We start from the raw sequence: 22,985 nt of genomic DNA on the forward strand, positions 1-22,985 counted from the left end.
CTGCCAATGGCTCTAGGTCATTACACTAATCTACACAAAACTGTCATGAAGTATGACCAAGATGAATAATGCAAAAGGCCAAAGGGCCACGTAAATGTGAAAGTGATGAACTAATACTTCTCGTGGCCACCACTGTTACTGTTATAATCGTGCATCCTCAGAGCTGAGCTTGGTCCAGGTGTTTCTGCAGCACGAGGACCACCGGGTATTACACTGTGTTGCCATCACCTGTGACCTGTCCTCCCTGACAGACAACCCCTCAAGGGCAGTGCTGTCTGCCTTTGGGTTTCCAAGGGCCCAAAGGCCCCACCGGTGATTTTTGTTGATGGGACAGAAAGGCACCTCTCATGGGGGTCATTTTTTCTCTGGCTTCTCCTGCCTTCCCCTCCCAATCCATCATCTCTGCTGGCCTCCAAAGGGATCTTCTTAAATTATTCCTCAGCACATTTTGTGGGAGTGGCTGTAGATCTCATCTCGGCCCACTGCAGGGCTGACCTCATGTCCGGACACGGTGCATCTACGATTTACTGAGCATCAAAGCCATCTGAGGAGACTGAGTAGATGCAGGGTCCCGGGCCTTACACCCAGAGATTCTGGTTCCCTCAGTCTGCCCTGACACCTGCAAACCAGCATTTCCACACAAGCCTAACAGTTTCCAGGTTTCAAGTAACCTGGAAACTATAGTTAGATCAAGGCAAAGACCAAAACTCTTTGCCTGGTCTCTAAGAGAAGAGAGCAAGGGGCTCCCACTCTTGATTGGCAGATACTCAGCACTTTACAAATATTAGCTCACTCAGTCATACCCAGTATCCCAAAAAGTTGGTATGGTTGATATTCCTGCTTTCTAGATGATGAACCTGAGGATTGCTGGCACTTCTTCAGTTCCCAGAGTTTTCCAGCCCATCAGTAATGGAGCAAGAACTAGACGCCAGATCTATTTGGATCCAAAACACATTTTCTGTCCTCAGCACTACACTGTCTTCATCATCTGGCCTCTGCTGACCTGTCCCACATCACCAACTACTACTGTCTCAGCAACCCTCACACACACACACACACACACACACACACACACACACACACACACACAGACCAACATACTGACGCAGGTAGACACACAGACACAGAGACCTATGCACCGACACACAGACATACATACACACACATGCACACTCTCCCTCTCTCTCTCTCCTTAGCTCCTGAAAGTTTTAGACCTCCTGCTACTGGCATGCCTTTCCACTGCGTTCTCCCTGGAGTGCGGTCCCACAGCACACGCCAGGTAGCCTTCCCAGACCTTTCCCTCAGGAGTGAGGCCTCTCTGAAGCCCCCAGGTGCTGGGTTCTAGCCATGGTCACTTAGCTGTGTTGTCATGACTTCTTGCCCCATCAGCCTACCCCACTCGACCAGGAGCTTTTCAGGGGCAGGGGCCATGCCTCCGTGACCTGTCCAGTTCTTGTCCTGGCCCTGCCACAAAGAACGTACGAGGGAGCTGGGAAGGACTCATACGCGTTTGCTTCAGCCACACCCAGAGCCGGGCCCCCGAGCAGAGCAGGGCAGGTCCCCTCCAGCCAGGGCTCTGTGCACACCATAACCACATTCAGAAGCACACCGCTGTCCCCCCGCATCCCAGCCAGCCCTTGTCTAGACCCATCTCCATGGAGACACCAGCCCTGCCACCCAAATACCCGGTTCCATTAAGCTACTTTCATTCCTCAATCCCCTTTCTTGGCAGAGAGGTTGATTTTAAAAAGAGAGAAAGAAGCAGGTCAGCAAGATTTAGTCTGGAAAATTAGAAATCATCCTCTATGTTCCAATGTGTGGCACCGCTAGAAATACCAGCGGGGTTTTGGAACCAGATAAGCCACTCCACGTCTTCCTGTACATCTTGCAAGGGTGAGAAACCATGCCTGCCAATGCCACAGCAGCCCCACAGCAGAGGGTCCTCGGACAGAAAGCAGCTGTGCTTGGGGGAGGCGGCATTTCTGCTCCTCTCCTCAATTTGCTGCCTTTGTCCGTGAGGAGGAAGGAATCTGTACCCCCACCTTTACCTCCTCTCCCTCCCACCCCACCCACAGACACACAGACGCACAGACATGTGCACCCTCCCCACCTGGAGGAGTCTTGGAAAAGAGACTCACAGAAAAGAGTTAAAGCCCCAGGCCTGAGACCTTTACCTTCGGAAGGTCTACTTGCAGGGTTGGCACTTGGCTGGTGCCTGGGGACATGCACGTTCCCAGAACTAGTAAGAGTGGCTCACTATGCCTAACCTATACAGGCAGTACGGATGATGCTGACACCTGCCTTCCTTCCGGGGGTCTGGAATGTGGGTACGTGCTGGGCAAGGGCGTGCCTACATGACCAGCTCCCAGTAAGAACCCTGAGTCTCTAATGAGTTGCCTAGTGGACACAATTTCATGCATGTCACAACTCATTGCTGTGGGAGCTGTGTCCAGCATGACTCCATGAGGAGAAGGGTCTGCAAGCCCGTGCCTGACTGTGGCCCTTTCTCCTTTGCCTTGTCTCCTTTTTGCTGTAATAAAACAGAGTGCTGAATACAGCTATACACTGGGTCCTGTGAGTCCTTCTCATGAATCACCAGCCTGGGGGTGGTCCCAGGGGCCTCCAGTACGGCTCCCCTCACTGGTCCCCTTTCTGGTTCCCCTAAAGGAGAAGCACCGCGGACCTGATTTTTCAGAGCCTGGCAGGAATATCTGTTGCTATGGACCCTATGTCTTAAAGACAGGCACCAGCTTCCACCCTTGAACCTTTCCCTTCCTCCCCCTTCAGTTCAGGCCTCTTGAATCTCTCTTCCTTACTTCTTGCCTCGTGGATCAGGACAGGGTAAGGGTCTTCTTCTTCCTGCCCAGGAGGAGCCTGTGCCATCTCTTTTCAGGTCTATACCTCCTCTCTTTGTGGCCTCTTGACCCATGTGATCACTGGGTGAGCCTACATCAGGATTTGGGAATAAACACTCTCTCCTATCTTGCAGCTCACGTTTTTTTCCCTCCGGTGGTGGCGAATGTGCTTTGGACTGCTCTTTTCTCAAAGTGTAGTACGAGATCCCTCCTTGGGGTGAGGGTGAGCAGGCCAAGATGAGAAGCCAAAGGCTCTCTGAGGCCTCCCACCAACAGCTCATGCCCGCTTTGCTCACGGAAGAAGCGATCTGTCCGGATATCGGGTGCTCTGCAGGGGTACTTTGCCTCCTTACGTACAGACGTCCTTGGCAGGGAGCCTCAGAAGGAAAGAGTGAAAGGGTTCTAGCACCAAAACATTTGTCTTCCCAGCTCTTGGCAAAGTACACATGTGGGTATGTAAGCTGACTCCACAGCCACATGGCCCAGTCAGGATGCTCAGCAGTTTCACCTTTAGGTCACACCTAGGAGCTGAGTCGGCCCTCAAGGCCTAAATATTCTCAGGTCAGCCAAGGATGTTTCAGTGTGGCCTCAGGCAGAACATTTTACCATCAGTCTGTTCCATCCTGATAAAGGGAGAAAAATGCAATGGCTGTCCCATTTAGATTTCCCAGGCCTCAGCTTTCTCATCTGGAAATTGGGATCATAATAACCACTTTGAAGCCCTGGGGTGAGGATAAAATGAAATCGCTGTGTGGAAATACCGAGCCCAATGCCTGGTGCAGGGCCAGTGCCCAGAGCTGTCCAGCCCATTCTTCGTCCTCACCAAGGATCTGGGAAGAATAAAGGTGCCTCAGGATCTAAAATCTGATTTCCTCTGACTGTCCCACAATTCCATGCTTTGAATGATTTTTTTCATGCCAAACAAACGGCATTCATTGAATACTAATGAATTCATTCTCCTATTTTGGATTCCTTGGACTCAAGGACATACCTGTGAATGAGAGATAACCAGAGTGACCAAAACAAAGACCCTCGGTGTCTTTGTGGGTCTGTTTGGCCTAATCAGAAGAAAAGAAATTGTTTGGGTTTTATGAACTATCCGGACAAGACTGAAGACAGCCATCAGTAGTGGCCAGGGCCGGTCTGAGGCCCATGCAAGCTCAGAACAGACCTGCTCTCCACTTCCAGCTCTTACCCTGCTTTCTGCATGACTTTGGACAAGTTCCGTGACGTCTCTAAGCCTCAGGTTCTCCACCTAAAGATGGGGGTTACAACGATCCCTAGCCCCCAGAAGCACTGAAAGGTACCTTGTGGATCATACAGATCAGCGGCCCAGCTTTGCTCTACACGTTCAGCAGAGGGCAGAACAATTTCTGTCATACTACCTCTGGGGTAGAAATGCTGACCCTAAAGTGGCAGGCAAGGACTGGAGAGTGAGCGTGTGTTTTGTTCACTCCCACGTTCTGTTTAATTCCTCCACAGGAGTTAGTTCTTAGAGAGGGAGCTGGCTGTGCTTATGGGCCGTGCTTCCATATCCAAGATGATTTCATTGGAAAGGTTTAAGATGGGCAGTAAGAATTCTTAAACACAGCTGGTTGTTTTAACTTTATTTCTTGTTGGTAGCTTTTTAAAACCAACTCTATAAGGTAGGTCTTCTCATTTTTCCTGTTTTATAAATGAGGAACATAAGACCCAAAAAAGTTGAGTTGCTTGCCTAGGTAGACTCAAATAACGAATTAAGATGCAGAATTTGAACTCAGGTGCGATTCCAAAGGCTGTGTGTTACCTTCCACTCACACTACTTCCTCTGGAATGGCTGCTAGTAGTGTGGCTCTTTGGAAGACAAAGGTTCTCTCCATCCCCAAACCAAAAAGATGGCGTTATTACACTGTTTGGCCGGCTCCCTGTGGAAGCTCCCAAAAACCCATTAAGGAAGCCTATCCTCTAGGGCCCCAAATGAATCCAGCTCAGTAAATTGCCTTTTGAAAGGAAAAGGAAACATCTGTGGCCTCAAACTTTATATGAGCAATAATTCGAGAGTCTCTTTCAGAACCCAGGAAGGGAAATTCCCCCACGGAAGGAGGAGTGGTGCCCAAGTGTGGACCCTGCTCGAGCCAGGAATTCATTAATAATTGTGGAACCCTTGAAAGAGAAGAAGCACAATTTAAACTGGAACATTCCAAAGCAATAACTTATCTCTCAATATAATTTGCTATTTGCATAATCATTAGAAAGCAGAAATGAGGGTCTGGGGGCCCCGCTTATGTGGGAGACAAATCTCTGGCCTCCCGAAATATTTTTCATTTCAGAAGTTCAAACCATTGTTCGTTTTGGACCCGAGGACCTTAAGACAGTAATGCTTTCACAAGATGGAGAGGCTAGGGCCTTACTGCACAAGGTTGTGTCTTTCTAAGCTGATAAAGACAAACACAGAACAGAGATCTAAACAAATGCAACTTGATCTAAACAATGTATCAAGGGGGAGGGAGTCAAGGCTTCCTAGGCTCCCAAGATGTGCGAGCACAGAGTAGACAAGCAACATAAATGGGGGAAGAGGGCCAGGGCCAGGCACTGGAGGGAAAACACCCCATCCACGGGGACAGCAGCTGCTCAGCCCCAGGCAAGTGCTGTCAAGGACAGGAATGAGGGCTCATTACAGCGAATCTGCTTTCTCAAGAAAAGACGGAGGTTCGGAACCTTATGGGAAATTTCCCGATATTTAAATTGGGGGCAGCAGATACAAAACTATGTTTTCTTTCGTTATACATTTTAAATGTTTCCTTATAAAATTGGCCTTTTCAATCCTATTTTGTAGGAAATCAGGTTCCAAAAAGTAGTTGGTTCAGGGTCAGATAGCAGCAAAGTGTGAAACCAGGACTTGCCCCCAATCAGTTCTACGAGGGAGGTGATGACCGATTTACTGCACAGGTCAGGTGGGAGGATTCAAGGTGTCCGGAGCACGTGTCCACAGAACATCTCCAAAGAGCCCCAGCACCTTCTACCGCAGGGAAGGGAGGGGATTTGGGGGTGTGGAGAAGAAGGATCTACCGTTTATTGAGCATCTGCTATGAGCCAGGCACTGGGTTTTGCACACATTGCTTTATCAAGTCCACACAACAACTGTTTGATGAAGATGCTATTGTCCCTGTCTTATTGAGGTCAAGCTAGGGGACTTCCCAGGGTCCCACAGCAAGGCCAGGTCAAGGCCTTCTTTCTAACATTTGCTCAGCACACCTGGGCCCTCCTCCTGCCTGGGCTGCTGAGCAAAGGGAGCCCTGGAGCTTCCCCTACAACCTTGTCACTCACCCGCATTTTGTAAATATGGTCCAGATAAGGAGACCCTCACAAATCTTGCCAGGGCTCTTTGGCACCAGGGGAAACTCAGTAAATTAAGATGTCACACAAGCCTTGCTGTTCCCACAAGGAGTGATTATAGCTACAAATCTGTCCCAACATGCAGCCAAATGGGCTTTGAGCAGATAGGTCATGAAGTTGATTTACTGCTGCCGTGATTATGATTTTGATTTATTATGAAGAAGACAAAAGGCTTCCAAGGGATCAGGATACAAGGGGTATGGCAGTTCAGTTTTGGCTTTGCAGAGACTGGGATGCAGAGGTTTAAAGGGAAGCAGTGGGAGGTGGGAGAAGGAAGCAGGCTCTAACACCAGACTGGCCTGGGATCCAGTCTCTGCTCCACCATTTTCTGGCTGTGTGACCTTAAGCAAGTAGCGCCACCTCTCTGAGCCTCCATCTCCTATCTGCAAAAATGGAATTATCATAACAGCTACCTACCAGGCACGTTGGAAGGACTCCCAGAGACACTTGATGTAAAGCTCCCAACATTGTTGGATATCATTATTGTCATTATTACTGAAATACATTTCTTAAGCAGTCACCTGCAGAGCCAACTGTTTGACTTCCTGTCACTGAAATAGTCAATGCTTAGCTGAACCTCTTAATTTCATCAAAATGGTCTGGTGAGTCAGAACCTTAATTAACTTTTGCATGGTGTTCTTGGGGCAGGAATCAGACCCTTGCATTTCGCCCACTCTCCCTGACTCCAAATAATGGAGGTGCATGTCCCTTATAAATTGCTCTGACTCTACAAAGACGAACAAATCACCCGGTAGACACACAAGGTTGAGCACACAGCCAGCCTGCAGGGCCACAGAGAAACCTCTCTGCAGAACACTAACGCAAGGGCTTGGAACCTAATGAAATTACCCTCCCTCTGCTGAGTTCCCTAAAGGGATTGCAATCCCGTTTGTGTGCTTAGTCAATGGTGACCTCAGCCCGACCCCTCCCAACAGCCCTGGTAGGAGGAGTTGAGCAACGTGACCTAGAGTGAAGGGGCAGTGGCATTTCCTCGATGCTGCTCTTTGCAGGATTGCAGAAAACGAAAGGGTTGGGAGTGAGGTTCAGGTCAGGGTGGCTTCCCGGACACGGAAATCAAGCAGGGCAGAAGATGCAGAGTGTGGAATGTTCTTAGCAACAGGCTGTCCATGGCTAAGAAAGCCAGTTTGACATTTGTCCTGTGCTGTCTGTTCCTTGAGGGTCCCCAGCCTTGAAGATTTATCTTGGCACCCCCTGTCTTTGTCCAAGGCTTGACTGCAGTAGGTGTCCAATAAATCTGTGCTGAGTAAATAAATGCCACCTAACCAGTTTCATTCGTCTGATTTTTATTACACCCCCCATCTATTTCCAGAAATGATTTAAGGCAACTTACAAGCTACATGATTTAGCAATCACTACCATTCATTGAATGCTCACAGTGTGCCAAGTTCTGCCTTGAGTACATTACCTGTTTTCTCCAGTGTGTCTTCACAACCATCCTCCGTGGTGGGGATTATTATGATTAGCCCCATTTTACAGATGAGGAAAACAGTAATGAAGTAAGTGGAAGGAACAAAGATGGGCATAAATTGGAAGCAGGTGTTATAACAGTGCCCACACTCAGAGCAGGGGGGCAAAAATTGGCTCAACGTTTACTAGCAGCCTGACAAAAGAAAGGAACTGGATCTGTTAGAACATTCAGAGTCCAGAAGATTAAAAAAAAAAAAATTGCTCGGAAGATGCACAAATGGTTCTTAGCTGACTTGTGTGGCCTTGGGCAAGTCACTTCTCTCTCACCCTCTGTTTTTCCCTCTGTACAAAGGGAGTGATTACAGTAATGTCCCCATCACAGGGCAGTTAGGAAGGTCCAGGAGCTGATAAAGACCGCAAGCCCAGTGCCTGGAACCCAGAAGACACTCCATCAATATTCGCCCTCCTATCTCTTCTCTGACCTTTTTGCCCCATCCACTTATTGAAGGAGGCCTCTTGGAGCGTGGGTGTTTAACTGTAAAATGATTGGCAAGGCTGCCCAGCCAGCTCATTATTACTTAAAAAGAAGAAAGGAGCTGTGCAAGGTGTCTCGGGGCTTTTCAAGCACGCCTGCTTCTGAATTTCATGAGCAGTGGGTGGCTGAATGGTTTGGTGAGTTCCAGCCTGGGCCCTGCTTGAAATCCACGTTAAATGAAAGGTGCCTCCAACTCCCCATTATAGTGTCGTGCCCTGGGAGGCTCCCGAAAGTCACGCTTTTCTGTCATCTCCTGCAGCCAAGAAATGCAATTGATTTTCCTGGCCTCATTTTCGTGTTTTAAAGAACTATTTCCCCAGGGCTCCTCTGAGAACTGAAATGGAGAAAATCTCATTCATATTTTACCATGTAACCCAAAGACTAATCATGCATCTGGCAACAGATACTGGCAGAACATCTAGTCCATAGCAGACCCAGGGCCAGGCACATGGGACATAGAAATGACAGGTATGTGGTCTCTACCCTCAGGAGAACCCTTTAGAAGGCAAGCTGTGATGAAGACAGCACCAGGCGAGAGGGTTCCTAAGCCAGCCTGGAAGGAGGTGGGGAAGGGTAATGTGGGCCGAGAGAACAGCCTGTGCCAAGATATGGGGGTGTGGATGGTACGTGACGGTGAAAGAGGAGGCTGAAAGGTAAACAGAGGCAAGCTCAAGAAGGACCTTGATGTCAGACTAGAGTTTATTGGGAGAACCAGAGAGCTAACCCGTGTTTAATATCTGGTGTTCACTGATGTGGTTCCATGTGAGCATTAAACATTACTCTGGCAGTTTGGATGGAAATTGAATTGGAGGTGGTAAAACTGGGAGGTAGGAAGACCAGTCAAGGGCTCTAAAACTAATCCAGACCTGAACACATATTCCATGAGTGGCTTCTTGATAGCCAAGTACTAAGCTAGGTATTTGGGGAAATACCAAAATAAGGAGATAAACTCAGGTTTACTGGGTGCCCACTGCATTTTGATGTTTTACAAGTGTTTTCCCATCTAAGTATCACAAAACAAGATTGGTATCTCCATTTTACAGATTAAAAAAAAAAAAACCTAGCTCAGAGAAGTAGAGGTGAGTAACACCAGGAACTCCACCCGCTGAAGAGCAGCGTGGACTCTGCAGACCAGAGTCAGAGACGGCAGCAGGCTCCAACACAAAAAGGAGGGACAATTTGCTGTATGAGGGAGTGAGATGTTGCACTCTAGAGCCAAAAATAATTCGTGTATGCCTAAAGGGGAAACTGTAAATACAGAGCCCGGAGCTCTATTAATATTCAATGATAAATGATGTTGCTTTAAAATCAAATAGATGAACATGAATGGAGGTTTTAGCTGGATGCCGGGAACATTAGATTGTGGGCCAAGTCTGGTACTTCCATGAATCACCCACACCACCTACCCCAAGGCCTGGGTCCTGGTCGCTATTCTGTAAATATTTATTGACTGAATGGGGCCACTTAGAGAAAAATTGCTGAACGGAGTTACAATTAAGAGAATGACAATGGGCGCATTTCAAAAGATAAACTTTCAAAGCTTTAGAGAAGAAGCTGGGTACAAATGAAATTTGTTTATTAGTTCTTTACATATTTACTGAAAACTACCACACCCTCCCAATAACACTAAGCCAGATGACTTTATGTGTTAATTCTTAAAAAAAAAAAAACCTCAAAGAAACAGTATTACTCTATTCTTTTAAATTTTCTAGAGCATCGAGAAAGAAAAAGGCATGTACATTTTCTTAACAAAGGCAGCACACACACACAAAATTACTCAACACAAACTCACAGCATTCCTAAAGCAAAATTTCCAAAGAATATATTATCAAACAGAATTCAGTAGTACACCATGACCAAATGTGGACGTGTATGAATGGCTTAGTATTTAAAAATCTACTCATATAATTTACCATAATGTCAGGCCAAAGAAGACAAACCATATGATGCCCTCAGTACATGCAGAAAAGGTATTTGGAGAGGAAAAAAAAAAAATCCATCAAAATGTAAATGACAAAGGAGCACCTGGATGGCGCAGTTGGTTAAGCATCTGACTCCTGGTTTCAGCTCAGGTCTTGATCTCAGGGTTGTGAGTTCAAGTCCCACACCGAGTTCCATGCTGGGTGTGGAGCCTACTTAAAAATAATAATAAATAATAAAACTATGTAATTGAGACAATTTGGTATTGTCTCAATTTTTGATATCAAGTAACTGTCAGATCAATGGAAGAAAAGAGAACCCAGAAATAAACTCAAATACAAATGGGAATGCATTATCTAAAAATGGGGGTATGTCAAATCAGAGAGAGGAAGGATTCACTAATAAATGTGGAACCAGTGGCAAACTTCTAAAGAAAGAAAGTTGGATTCCTACCTTGCTCTTTGCAAATTCCAGATGGATCAAAATTTTATTACAGAAAATAAAATCATAAAAGTACCAGAAGAAAACATGAGTTTAGGGTGGAAGAAGGCCTTGATTTTTATAGAGTCAAATGTATCAATATTTTCCTTTAGGACTTCTAGAGTTGGTGATTAATCTCAGTTAAAGCAAAAGTAGGAAATCCTGCAGGCTTAAAAAAGAAGTAACACCATAAACAAAACCAAAAGGCAAAGGACAACTAAGAAAGTACCAAATAGGTGAGAATGACTAAGTTCTTAGCTTTGGGAAGAGGCCACACAAATCAGCAGGAAGGAACAGCAAGTCGCCCAACAAAATAAGATGTTTTCCAGGAAGGATGCAAAGGTCAAACAGTCAATTAGAACACAGAAAGTGGCTCCATCTCACTGATAATGAAAGACATACAAACTAAAACAAAGAAGAGGTGCCATTGTCTCTATATCAGATTGGTAAAACTTTTAAAGCTTGCTAAAACTAGCAATGTGAGGAAGAACACACTTGTAGGCATGATAGAGGAAGTATAGATTGTTGGGAAAAAGTTTTGGTAGATAATTTGACCAAATCTATTAAAATCGAAGATTCACAGACTCTCTGGCAAAGCTTGTAAGATGAAGATTCTCATAGCTTACCAATATACTTGTAAAATATATGAAAGATGTGTGTGTGCGTGTGTGTGTGTGTGTGTGTGTGTGTGTGTGTGTAGACACGCACACTAGGAAGTTTATTGCAGCAGGGTTTTTAACGACAAAAGACTGAAAGCTAGAACAACAATAAGAGACTGATTAGGAAGATTATGAAAACCCTCAGTCTACAGTCATTAACAAGAACATAAAAGGATCTCAATGTGCTGATGTACAAGGATCTCTAAGCTATATTATTAAGAGAAAAAAAGCAAGGTACAGAAGAATATATATAAAATGGTCCCATTTGAGAAAACAAAAAGGATATCAAATGTATACATGTGTATATAAATCAATATATGCTGCCATGTAGAAAATGTCTCTAGATGAGAACATAAAGTATTCCTGGGCCATCCAATGGAGCTTTGTGCAATGATGGAAACGTCCTGTAAATCTGAGCTACCCACTATGGTAGCCACTGGACTCCTGTAGCTATTGAGCACTCGAAATGTAACTTGTGTGACTGAGGAATTAAAGTCTGAATTTTATTTCATTTTGATAAAGGAGTATAGTCACATCTGGCTAGAGGCTTCCAATTTGTACGGCACAGACATAGATGATGAGTATTTGAGGTGAGAAGGATTACAGAGGGAGAGAAAAGGAGACATTTTCCATTTTATGCCTTTCTACACTGTGGGAATTTTGTACACGTAGATGTGTTACTCTTATTTAAAAAGAAAACTTACTGACCACCTATTGTTTTCAAGGCCGCATGGTCAATAGCTATGGGGGATGTAGAACTCAGCCAGGGGTGACATCTGTCTCCAAGAGCCCAGGCTTTCACAGGGCCATGGAAAATCGCAGGTAAGGAAATAACTGCATGAAGTTGACAAACTCTGTGCAGTGAGGAAGATCCCAGAGGAAACGGTCTGTTCCATAACTGACAGCAGGGAAGAGAGGTGATGTTTGAGCCAGGCCAATGAGATGAACAGGTGTACACTAGACCACGGGGGAGAGAAAAATATTCAGGGTGCAAGAAACAGCTAAGCTGAGGAGTGGAGGAGATAGGGCAGAGTGTGCCCAGGATTCCGTGGGTAATGTAGGTTGGCGGGAGGAGTTTGGCGAAAGGAAGGAAGGGAGATTGAAGAGATGAACAAAAGACAGGTTCTTGAGGACCAGGTACAATGAACTAAGGGGTTCAGATTTCACCCTGAAGGCCAGGGGAAGCCCCAAAATAATTTTAAGCAGGAGTAAGGAGTGATCACAATGACTTTGAAAAGAAACACACACTGATTGTGACTTGGAATGTTAAAATCAAAGGCTGAAGCTAGAAATGGGGGTGCAGTTGAAATATACACAAAGGCTTATTTTTATTCTCTATAGAGAAATAATAGTAAAGCATTTATTATATAATAATATAATAAAGCAATAATAATAAAGAAATAATAATATTTATGGGTCTAAAATTGCACTGTTTGCCCATGAAACAATCACATTTGGTCTGTTTAGAGTTATGCAGTACCCAGAAAAAAGCAAATTCACAGGACCATATTTTCCCCACCTCCCAAGGCCATCTCATTTTTTATTAAGCCCCTGGGATCTTGAGAAGTCTTTGTCTTTACCTTAACTAATTTTCCTAGGGCTTCAACTCTCTAGGAGATGGCTAGGATAAGAACTGAATACTCGACAAATCTGACACATCTTAGTGGGGCGACAATGGCATGATTCCTCTTTTTAGACCGATAAACATGGTGGTAAGTCCTAGACCAATGTTTCTCAGCCTTGGCACCCATGACATTTGGGGCAGGATAATTCTTCACTGTAGGGGTCATCCAGTGCATTCCAGGACGTTTAGCAGCATCTCTGCCCTCTACCTACTAAATGCCAGTAGTATGCACACACACACACACACACACACACACACACACACACACACCACAGCTGTGACAACTGTAAATGTCTCCACATACTGCCAAACGTCTCCCCTCATTGCAAAATCATCCCTGGTTGAGAACCACCATAAGAACATCAAAGACAGGAGAGACCTTGGGGGCAAGCCCACCCAACTGCCCATTTTACAGATGGGAAAACTGAGGTCCAGAGACTGAGACTAGAAGTTAGTTTTCCTCACACAGGTTAGAGATTTTTTTTGGAGACCAGAGATCTTTTTCTTAGCTTCAAAGAAATGTAGTTTAAAAAAAATTGGCAGAATTTTCATTCAGGTCAATTTCACCTAGGTGCATATTCATTTATCTTTTCTCTCTCTCTTCTCTCTCTCCATCTCTCTCTCTTTCTTTGCCTCATATACATGATTCATCGTAGAATTTCTATTTACTAATTTGGTTTTCTAGCCACAAATGGTACCAAAATTATTATTATTATAATTCTGTTATTATTAAAACAACCACCCTCTCTAATTCAGCATTTTTCATTTTTTATTTGTTCACAGTGAAGAGATTAAGGGGAACATATCTAATATATATCAGGGGCCCCTGACAGATACATCACAAACAGTATCATTACAACAATCCTCTGAAGTGGGCATTAGTATCCCCATTTTGCAAAAGAGGAAACTGAGGCTCATGGAGGTGAGGTGACTTGCCCAAGGTCAAACAGCCAGTGAGCCAATGAGTGGTTCTATAACCAGATTTGAACCCCTGTCTGTCAGATTGCATAACACAACTGAGTTCAAGTTGTGGAGAATTAGAGTGAGCTCACGATTAACACCCAAGTGAAAGTTGAATGTCCTCAGAGAACCAAATTCCCTCCCAGTTTCTTGGATCACGGAGCTGAGGAGCTTGTCAGCATCTCCAGGAGAAAGCTAGGCCTCTGGCAGTTGCTATGACAACTACTTTTCTTATAATTATAGAACATGGTGGTGACACACAAGCTGCATATACAGTCACTTTGTTAGGACCTGTCTGCCTCTGACACTTCCAGGAGCTTAAACATCATAAATTTTTTTTAATCACATTTAATATAATCACGCATTGCAACAGTGGAGGCCCAGAGAGCGAGAAAGTCAGGAGATTCACCCTCCCACCATGTGATGGGACCATGAGGCAAGCCACATGACAAGCAGTGAGGAAAATGGCAATTCTCCCTTGGGAAATTTTGCTTCTCTTTTTTTCTTTTTTGGATCAATGCGTTTCAGGGCTTGGCCAAACAGTGTATTCAAAGAAAAGAAAAAGGGAAAGAGCCAAGGCAAAATTAGCCTAATTCTTGGCAAATAACGAGGAAAAGCAGCAAAATTTAGAATTCTAACAACCACTTTTCAGTTTAGTTTCATTTAGCCAGTTCCCAAAATGTGCAGGGTTTCCCAATTTGGAAGATGGGTATAGACAAATGAGCACATACACACACTCACACGTACACTCAAAAGCATCCATAGTCACACATACCACTCTGGGTCAAAAAAGCCTGATTCCGCCCCTTATTGGCTGTGTGATTGTAGGTACCTTAACTAACCTCTCTGATCCCCAGTTTTCTCCTCTGTATATCAAAATGCTGCCTACTTCATGAGCTATAGTAAAGATGAGATGGAAAATGACTAGCTAACTACCTGACACATACAGATGTTCAAAAAAAGAAAGTTATTGTTATTAATTAACTACAAATAATTTTAAATACTGCTTTACCTTCTATGAACATCTTCCTCTTACTACCCCCACGTGGGATTCAAGAAACACTATGAAGCCCTGCCTTCAGTGCTGCCTTCAGCAACTCAACCATGTAGCAGGAGAACTCTGCCCAAGCAGAGACAGACACTAGGACAAAGGGCAATGCTGGGACTTGGGGAATCCCAGATGAGGAACTGACTTGGGGAATCCAAGACTAGTTTCTGCAGGAGGTGACATTTGAGCTGGGTCACAAGTCAGAGAGCATGGGGTAGAGGTGGGGGGAGACTGCGCGGGCAAAGATCCGGAGGTGAGAAAAGGCGTGGTGGCTTTACAGCACTATGAGAAGGCTGCGGTCCTGGGGGTGCAGGAGGTCAGTGGCACGGCGACTGGAACTAGCAGCAAGGACCACCTTTGGACGAGCCGGCAATGCCATACTAAGGTCCTCATGCTGTTGCCTGTAGCAAGTAGGGAGCCACTGAAGATTTCTCAGGCAAGATCAATGATCCAATCTGATGTTGCTCATAATGGGGGGAAGGAGGTGGCAGGGAGATGGAGGGTCAAAAGCTGACACAGTAGAAAGGGCGAGTGGGGAGGGACAGGTGTGCCCAGGCAATGTCAGTTGAGACAGAGGGCTCACAGAGATGGAATGAGGCAGGCTTCCCACTGGATGCCCGAACTAGGTGGATGTATTCCATCTGGTCAGATGACCAACTCCCCAGAAATGTACAAGAGGAAGTTCACATTTCCTGAGCTCCCATGGGACAGTGTTAGTTTATATTATCTCACTCAGTCCTCACACCAGGCTTATAATGTAGACGTCACTATACCATTTTACAGGTCAGGAAACACGGGTTCAAACAGGTGAAATGACCTGCTTTAGTTCACACAAATCCCCGACCCCTATATTCCCCCTTCTTCCATATTGCCTTTCATATTGATTTTGCGGGGGGGGGGGGGCTAATTTGCCTGTGTTTGCCCATTTCCATGGTGTAAATACTCCCACTATGGCTGGTTACAAGCTTGCAACAGTTTAACAACTGGCTTGCAGCCTTTTAATAACTGGCCCTCAGGAGGCCGTGTGAGCCAGCTCCAGCCCCTGCTGAGCAGTCCGGTAGGAAAGAAGATATTCACTAAACTCTAGCAGCCTTCTTATACATCCAATGTATTAACTAGTCACTTGCTTTATTGCAGCGTTTACTTACCAGTGTTTGTTTGAATCAACAAGCATGAGAAGTCAGCAATTAAAAGCAGCTCCAGTTATTGGGCTATAGAGTGGTCACTGAGCCACCCAGACACCCAGGCCCCCACTGAAATCCTGAGCACATTCCTTATGAGACAGCGCCACGGAGGTTTTTGTTTAAAAAAAAAAAAAAAGCCACATTTGCTTTTCAATGATCAACTGATAACAATATATATATTTCTGGAAGTTACTCTAACAGTATGATTCTATCAGGCCTGGAGAAAGCACCCAGACAGAAACATAGACCAGCATCTTTATTCTGATTTTCAATTAAACCCTAGCCAGAAATGCAATAATAAACATCAAATATGATCAGGGCCTTTCTCTACCAAATACTCATATGCAAATTCTTTCCTTCCCTGCCAGATAATGAATCTGCTCTTAACCCAGCAGGCAATGTTTTTAATAACTCACCTAGAATGTTCCTCAGAATAAAAAAATTAAAAAAAATAGGAGAGCAATAAAAACCAAGACAACAGATAATAAAGTAAAATGTCTTATCTCCATTTACTACTGTCAGCAAAGATTAGAATCCCATCCAAGGAAGGCAGCCCCTGGGGTTTTGATGAAAAATTGGCAGAAGCAAATGGCAAAGGTATAAATGGGGTCTCACCTCCCTTGGAATGTGGCATCAAGAAGAAGACATTTACAAGAATGTGTCATCATCAATAAACTTAGGAACAGAGATAAAGCCCTGATTTTAAATAAAGATGTTGAAAACGAGGCAGCCAGAGCTCTGGGGTTGTTTAAATGTGGAGTTTCTCAGTCAGCCAGGTGGATTTTTTTGTTTACTCATGCACCTGTTCACTCAGCTATTGAAGGCATCTTTTAGTTCCTAACGTGGCCGGGCGCTGGCTAGGCTCTTGAGGTGCAAAGATGAAGGAAACACCATTCCAATCCCAAGTCAGTGCAAGACATGGCAGGTAAGTCCATGACGCCAACACCATGTAACTGGTGCTAGAATAGAGGCTCGTACAGCAGGTGCAGGAAACCAAGGAGGAAGGACAGACCATGTGGGCAAGCCAGCAAGACCGCACAGGCCAGGGGCCATTTGGGGTGGGTGTTGAAGGGTGAGTATGGACTATGCCCATTGGTGAAGGCAGGAAAGGCATTCCAGCTGGAAGGCACAGCACGAAGAAAGACAGGGAGGCATACTGTGTACAGTGTCATAAGGGAAGTGCTTTGGGTGGTCAGAGTGCTTGTGGGAGAGGCAGGTGAGCTGTGGAGCTGCAGAAGGACTTTAAAGGGGCCAAAGCCCTCATGGGATATGCACTTTAGGAAGAGTCCTTCTCTGGAGTGGTGAGAAGAATGGACAGGAGCCTGAGAAAGGAGGCCCAGGGACCCAGGATGAGGCTGGGTGATGAGAGGATGGGTGAACAGAGAAGAAGGTACAGTTATTGGAGACTTTCAGGAGGGAGAGGGGCCTGGACTCTGCTGGCTTTTAGATGTGGCACTTGAGCCTGGCGAGGCTGGTTCCAGGGCTGCCCCATATCTTTTCCCATGTTGGTGGGGGGGGGTACGCTAGTGGAGCAGAGGCCTGAGATGGAGTACCAAGGCCCCATCGCTTGGCCAGAAGGAAGGGAAGGAGGAAAGGAACAAGCAGCAGGTAAATTGGCTCCGCAGCATCCCCAGAGAGCTACTCACTGGTAGCCCAGCTCCCATTCCACTGCAAGCAGCCTTGCCTGACTCCTGAGCCCCTGCGTAGGGCCTGGGAGCCCAGGCCAGCCACACAGCCTCCTGGTGTGGAACTTGGGGGAAGCACCAGGCTCTCTGAGCCTGTTTCCCTTGCCTGTAAGTGGGGTGATGAGCTCACCAGCCCCGCATGCCGGGATCACTCAGTGAGATAACATACATAAGGCACCAGTCACAGGTCAGGAGCAGAGCAGAAATCCAAAAGAACTGAGTGGATCACAGCAGATAGATGAAATAGTGAAAAAGCAAAGCCTTATAATGTTAGGGGCCTGAAGTTTCAGTTGGACTTTTGTTTATTTTGTGTTGTTTGTTCGTTGTTGCTTGTTTTTTAGTAACAGCCCACAGACCCCTATTCTCTAAGAATTACTAGCCCTCCCACTTCCAGTCCTCCGCCACCTGGCTTCCTGGTAACGTGTCCGTTTGCCTGACATATGGTGAGTTCTGGTCCCTTACCACTTATGCATCCCTGCCATTCTGACTTCTGCCACTGACTGTGTTCTGGGTCTGATCTGCAGACATCCCCATGCATTTGGACGGCCTCCCTATCTGAGCTTGCCCGGGCCATAACCACCAGAGTCAGACTTTCTGGACCCCAAACTGGGGTGTGGTCAGAGACAAACACTGAGTGGCAGTCCCAAAAGACTGGGGCTCCAGTGGCCACACACCAGACACCCACTCTATGCCAGGCCCCGTGCTGGGAACTGGAGACACGTGGGTAGGCCAGAAGTGACCTTGCCCTCCAGGGACCAGAGGCTGGGGGCAGGTCTGCAGATACAGGAGCAGCCAGTTACAGTACAGCGGCATTCAAGGCCCCCTGTGAGCTGCAGAGCCAAGAGGAGGCACCAAACCCGGCTGAGAGGATTGGGGGAAGCATCCCAGAGGAGCTGACCCTATAGGCACAGTATAGCTGAGAAGGTGGCCAGAATGTTCTTGACGAATCCACATTTGTGAGCTCCTCCAGAGCAAGGATTTTGTCTTATGCATCTTTGTGTCTCCCAGCAACAGGCATTTGGCCCAGCCCAGAACAAATATTAATGAAGACAAAAAAGGAAGGAAAGAAGGCAAGCCAGCCACAGAATGGGCACGGACAATGGCAGGGTGGCATGGACGTGTGGCAGAGAGTGAGATATAGCTGGGTTCCTATCTTGTTCTAACACTGCCGGGCGGAATGACCTTGGAAGCCACCTCACTTCTCTGAGCATCAAGTTCCTCATCTGTAAAATGGGGATAACAATAGGCATTGTTGTTGTTAGGCTGAAAAGTGGATTAAAAGCGTTTTTTAACAGATACCGGGATTATTCATGTTATAACCAATGTGTTGAGAAATAGCCGACCAAAAAATTTCCCTACACTCCCCAGTAGGCAAAGAGGTAGCTCCAGAGGTCACGGTAGACAGCCAGGGGCTCCCCATGAATCCTGACATTGAACTGGCCACCCTTGAACAATTCTGCATGTTTCCCCAGCCACGTTCCCAAAGGGGAAAGCCAGAAAGGGAGGCCCAGGTTTGTCTCGACCAACAGACAAAAGCTGGCTGATTAGGCAGGAAGCTAAGAACCCAGGAGGAAGAAAGAGGGTCTGAACAGGAAGGAAATAAGATGAGCATTCATTAAGATCTAGAGTGTGCCAAGGACTTACACTGTTTGTTATGTCCACAGTGTGTCCTGGTTTATTGATGAGGAATCAGGAGCTCAGAAAGGCGAAGGGACTTTCCCAAGGTCATGGAGCTAAGAGGTGACAAAGATGTGATCTCAGCTTCCCAGGTCATTCTAGCCCCAAGGCCCTAGAACAACCTCTCATCAACCTAACACAGTGGCCTCCAAATGCAAAACTCAGTTCCTTCTCACACCAGCTTGGGGGACAACCAGGTTTGACAGCATGGCCAGATACAACAGCACCCCGCACCGACCAGCACCCTGCACCGACCAGCACCCTGCACAGACCAGCACCCTGCACGGACCAGCACCCTGCACAGCGCCTTCCACGGCAAAATCAGCTTTAGAGGAACACTCAGCTCCCAAGACTAAGAAAGAAGGAGCGGCTCCTCTCTGCACGCTACTGTTTTCTTAAGTAGCCTGCTGAACGCTTTCTCAAGTCTGTGACCTCTCACAAGAGCTTTCTTGGTTTTAGAAAAGACAAAAAGTCCAGACAATTCTTTCAGCCAACTTTCTCACTTCATTGCCCCGCCACTCTCTCCTCTCATTCTCTCTTATGTGGCTTTGAGCCGCTCTGTCTAGATCAGCTCTGAAATGTGAAGTCATAAGCCTTTCCACCTCTGTGAGGGTATTGGAATGAGGGACAGATGCATCTTTGCCATCCCCATAGTTACCTCCTACATGAGCAATATCCTTGGGAAGTAGCCCAGCCACTGTTTACCAGCACCACACTCTCTAAGACTAACTGGGAATTCTGACTTCCAGCCCTGGTTCTCCAGCACAGAGCCATCCTGAGCCCCAGGCCATTTACATACAAGGGTGACCAGACCACCATCCATGGCCCATATGCTCCAGGCACCTCTCACTCAATGCATGCCCCCAACCTAGGTCCCCCAGTTTCTCCTTCAGTGGACAGCACCCCCTTGCCCAGCCAGCCAAGCCAAATACCAAGGAGTCGCCCTTTTCCCAACAGGAACAAGTCCTATAAATTCTGTCTTCAAAACAGACCACCTGGGCCCCAAGCCTTATTGCAGCCAACAGCGCAGACCCTCAGACTCTCCCCCAAAGCCTCCTCCCAGGTCCTCGAGCCACCCTCACCCCAACAGATATAACCTCCACACAACCCAGAGGCAGCTCTCTTTAAAAAAGCAAAAAGAGGCTAATGAATGCTCACAGCTTTACATAAAGGGATTTGCTCCATTCCTCCCATTTTGTTCCAAGTGGCAGGGCCCCCTGCCTACCCGTGACACCCGTGCTGACAAAGGACTGCTGCCCCCAAACCTAACACCCTTCCTCCTTAACCCCCTAGGACTAATCGAGTCAAGCTGCTGGGGGTGGGGGGGGCTTCTGCAGCCCCAGACCCGGACTGAGCCCCTCCTTTTCTCTTCGTTGACTCACTTCTGTTCTGTTCGAATGGGGAGTGACCCACCACGACAGGCGGCGTGGCTGAACAGAAAGGCCACTCTGGCTCAGCTCTGAGCCGCGGCCCTGCTACTTGCTGGCTAGAGGAGCAGATCACGTCACTGCTCCGAGCCATGGCTCCCCTTCGAGAAATGGAGGATTACATCAGTCTCTCAGGGGCTTGTGGGCAGTAAATATGATTAAATAGCAACATCACTAAAAGTCAAAGAAGAGGAAAAAATCATCCAACACCACTGCTGTAACACGGCCACAGAGGGGGCATACACTGATACATTTTTGCCATGTCTTTTTCCCTCTGTTTACTTGTGGGTTTTTGCATAGTTCCAATCCTGGAAAACACACAATTTGAATCCTTGCTTTCTTCACTCAACTTTCCCTCTGAAGTATTTGCCCAAATTATTGTGTCTTCATAACTATCATTGTAAAGCAACTGATAAATAGGGAATAATTCCATCAGAAGCTTGTAACACTCTATTTGGTAAAAATAATAATAATAATCCTACTTTTTTTCTGATTATCAAAATCATGCATGCTCATATCAAATTTGGAAAGCACGGGAAAGTAAAAAGAGATGAAAATATTGCAGAAGCCCATAATTCTGAGTAAATGAAATACTTTCTGAGAGAAAGGGAAACCTGAGAAACTGCTAAAATAATCCATCATATGGCTATGGTCTTATTTACAGAATCATGAGGAAGTTGTTGAAAATGTAGCATTATTTCCAATACTTTGATGTTCTAAATAACATTGAAGTAAACGTTCTTGTATGTGAATCTGGGCATATTTCTAATGGTCTCCGCTGCCAGGAGAACAGGTCAGCTTACTCTCTGGCCCCATGCATATACTTTATTCCCCAAGGTACCCTCACCTTCACCTTGAAGCTCTGATCAGGCTCATTCTTGTGGGCATGCAGTTCAGGCCAGATCCATATTCATGGGGCCTACACTGTGAGCCAGACACTGAAGCTACAGCCAAAAATAAGAGCAGCCCCTGTCCTCAAAGAGGGCGTCAGCATCCAGGGAGCTCCCACACTCCAAGGGATGCATACAGAGGGGCCACACTCCCTCTCAGGCTCACACACCCAGCGGCTCTAACCCAAATTTAGCAGGGAGATAGGGAGGGACGGGAACAGACCAATATGTTTATCCATGTACACACTCCAACCAAGGGCTGTTTTCACTTTCAAAGCCCCCAGTCACAGCTGACACTGAAGAGCTACTGTTCTTTTGTATTTATCATGTACAGATCGTAGTGCTCTGCATGTCTTCTGCACTTGACCCTCACAGTGACCCTGCTATTACCTCCATCTGATACATGAGGTTTGCAGACTTGTGGTGGCCACTTGGCCTAGTATAAAGTGGAAACAGGGCTCATACCCAGCCAGGCTGCTCCAATATCCATCTAAAGAACCACTTTGTTCTAGTAAAATCATGGCTGATTTTGCCTCCTAAATATCTTTTAAGTCTTTCCATGTCTCTCTATCTGCTCGCCATTCTTGTTGGAGCCACCATCTCTTTCTACTTGGACGACTGCAGTAGCCTAATTGTCTCCAAACATTCCCTCTTGCCCGCTACAGTCCACTGGCCACATAAAAGCCAGTGTACTTTATTTAAAACCCAATTAAATCATGTCCTTTCCCTTCTTGAAGTCCTTCAGAGGCTTCCTTTATGCTTCTAGCATAAAATCCAAATTCCTCCATAGAGTCTACACAGCCTAGAATTGTCTGCTTTCCGCCCACTTCTCCTGTCTCCTATCTGCCTACTCCCTGCGCCCTTCTAAGAGCCTAGCCTCACTGCCTGTGTTCTTATTCAGAGTTGGGACCAGCCTCAGGGCCTTTACACAAGTTGTGCTCTTCTCAGCTTCCTAAGTGACTTCTCCAGGGTACTTCCCTCAAGTTCCTCCCTTCGTCCTTGCAGAGCATGCTTCAAGACTCCTTCATCACAGTGATATATATTTATCAGCCCTCCTAGTGACCGCTCACCAAGAAATAGAAGGTCAACCATTTGGGTTTTTTCCACTAAGAAGTCAGCTTTTTTTCCCCCTTTGTCTTTTTTGTATTTTGTTACAACCATCCACTGACTAATATATTTGAGGGCTTTTTTTTTTTTTAATATACATTTCCATCATATTTCCTGGAGATTGTGATGGA

General features: G+C 46.2%; 1 protein-coding gene across 1 annotated transcript in view; it reads right to left on the reverse strand.

Annotated features, from left to right (window-relative positions):
- Positions 1–22,985, reverse strand: part of NSG2 (neuronal vesicle trafficking associated 2) — a 52,252-nt gene that overhangs the window by 13,459 nt on the left and 15,808 nt on the right. The gene's annotated exons all lie outside the window — the stretch shown is intronic.

Source organism: Eumetopias jubatus, unplaced genomic scaffold, assembly GCF_037043125.1.
Source record: "Eumetopias jubatus isolate StellerSeaLion01/CBP00866 unplaced genomic scaffold, mEumJub1_p1.0 scaffold_5, whole genome shotgun sequence".
NCBI classification, from domain to species: Eukaryota; Metazoa; Chordata; class Mammalia; order Carnivora; family Otariidae; genus Eumetopias; species Eumetopias jubatus.